This window comes from Bufo gargarizans, chromosome 1, assembly GCF_014858855.1.
Source record: "Bufo gargarizans isolate SCDJY-AF-19 chromosome 1, ASM1485885v1, whole genome shotgun sequence".
NCBI classification, from domain to species: Eukaryota; Metazoa; Chordata; class Amphibia; order Anura; family Bufonidae; genus Bufo; species Bufo gargarizans.
Genome location: NC_058080.1, coordinates 743823617 through 743826402, shown reverse-complemented (window position 1 = coordinate 743826402; position 2786 = coordinate 743823617).

The window sequence follows — 2786 nt, the reverse complement described above, 5'->3', positions numbered from 1 at the left end:
GGAAAAGGGTTATATAAAACCTCTTCTCAACTCCTACTCAGGGACTCTGACTAAAACATCCTTCCCTATGAGGGAGAACACATCTGACACAATGGCCTTCTGTTTTAAGGGGTCTGAACAGTAATCTGGGATAATAACCTGTCCCCTGAGTGACTCAAAACGTTTAGCTTCAGTCTCTCCTCTATCATAGACTTTATCCAGGGACTGTTGGAGATTTCTTGTCATTGTGGAGAAAAAAAAACTGCATTAGTCAACCTCCCACGGGGGCCTTGTGTCATTGGGATTACTTTTTAGAGGCCTTAAAACTGAAGAAGAAAAAATAAACCACTTGGATTCCTTGGGCCCCCTTCCCCAATTCCATATGTAGTTTCCTATAAAATACTCTCTTCTATTCTTGGGACAAAAGGAACTCCTAAAGGGCTGCAGACTAGTAGAGGGAAACCCTTTCTTCCTATCATCTAGTACAGGCCCAAACAAAAAAAAATCACTCTGAAACAGGTGACACATAACTTAGACATAGAACTTATATCTCCATTCCAACCCATCAACTAGCTCTGCATGCTGAATTAAATAGGGCAATAGCCCTGGCTGATAATCACAAACAATACACAGAGGCGTCAGCCAAAAAATCTAGGGCACTATTGATCATAGGGAATGAACATCATTTCTCTCTAGGAGTGCCTCCTTTTTATATGAGCCTCTAACTGTCCTATCCATAGCTTGAGGGACCTGGCAACAGAAGTAGCAGCAATGGTGGGTTTAAAAGCTGCTGACGACACCTCCCAGTTCTTTCTTAAATACATTTCAGCCCTTGTATCCATTGGATCCTTTAGGGAACCCATGTCTTCAAATTGCAACACAGGGTGACGGCAGGATGAGACATACAGTATACATAGTGGTCTTACATAACACACATTGTTTACCTTAACAACTGTTTAGAGTCCCCGGCCATTGTCTAAATAGCAATAGCTGTGTTTTATGACCCCCTTTACTCAATCATTTTTCAAAATCACACACTTGTCCTGGCAATGGAAATCTCTGGAACATTCCTTCTAAATACCTGGAAGACCGATTCCAGAAACCTTCCTATCTGACCAAAAGCCTCTAGAACAGGGATAGGAAACAAGCTGTTGTGAAACTACAATTCCCAGCATGCTCCATTTATTTCTGGGAGAGTTCTGAGAAAAGCAAAGCAAGTATGCATGGTGAGAGTTGTAGTTTCACAACAGCTGGAGTGTCGCAGGTTGCCCACCCCTGATCTAGAACATTCATTCATTACATAACACTGATTTTGAATTGTATTCCACTTCTCTCTCCTACACCTTCAATCCTGATAACACTTTGCTGTCACTGAAGGGAGGGCTATACACAGCTCTAGAGGCCCTAGGTCGACTGTTCAGCAGGCCACTAACGGACTCTTTAACTCCATCACGGATCAATTGCTTAATTTTCCCCATCAGGAACGGGTCTTCCTCATCCATCAACTTGCAGCTCTGACACAGGGACTTCGCCTAAGCAGAGGGTAGCTTTCTCCTACTCCAGTGATACTTGTTATGCATGTTTCTGATGTGGGTCTTCATTTATGCACAACCCCTCTCCTTGGCTTTGGAGCTCTTTCTGTTGGACTCTTTAGACACCTTAACATAAATGAAGACCCACATCAGAGACATGCATTACATAACACTGGGGTAAGAACCCCCAGGAGAGTCTGGTACTGATAGACGGCCCTGACTGCAGACTATAAGATGCAGGTACTATCTAACTAAAAAATGCATCTTATAGGCTGAAAAATATGGTATTTTGTGAGCTATGACTGTCTTTAAGCAAGATAAATTTAATTTGGAAAATTGTAAATTTGATTAACTTTTCATTAAATTTAGGAGATTTTTTTATATAAATAAAAACACAAAATTTCAATCTAAATTTACACTAGCATCTACTGGATGATTAAAAGCATTCTAAAGTTATTACCTCATAGCGTCATTAGTGTTGGATATGAAAAATGGGGCTGCGCCCTGAAGGACCAAGGGGTTAAACAATTCTCTTAGCATCTTGTGCTCTGCCATCAGGCTGATCTTGTTGAGACAGACTGGCCCGGGCCAAATTTCAGTTATCTGATATCTGTACTTTTTTGGACAGTAGAATGATTGAAATCCAATTATTTGCCCATCTTCCCATTCCAGGCTTATAAGAATCCATAACTTTTGTAAAGACCTCAAAGCTCTCCGAATGCAAAGATGGCAGCTGCACACTAAGCCCATTTTTAACTATCCCTGCCTTCTCTATCTCTCATTCTCTATGAGCAATGTGTATACAGATCAGGCAGCAGCAATGCTGCTTACTGCTCTGGTCCTACAGAGCGTGACCGCTGGAAGCCAGGAAACAGCACGAGCTGCTGATTCTTAGCAGACCTAGTTGAGCTCTACAGTGTGACCCATGAGGCTGAATTCCTCCTGTGGGGCTAGTCAGAGAAATCAGCAATAAAAAATTTAAAAAGTTAAAATGCCACACTGCAAAGGTCTTGTATGGCCATATGGTGGCCATATGGTGGCCACAAAGTGCAAACTAAAAAAAGCCAAAACAAACTAAAAAATAAATGTCTGTGCTGTCTTACACTGCAGCTTCTAGCCCCACCTCTGAAAATGATATATCACAATGAAGTTAATGGAAAGGGAACACAACTTAAAAAGCTGCAATGTACTAGGGAAAAAAAATATAATTGTGTCAGGAAGGGGTAAATGGCTCAGACTGTAACTCGTTAATAAATGATTGTAAAGTCAGTTTGC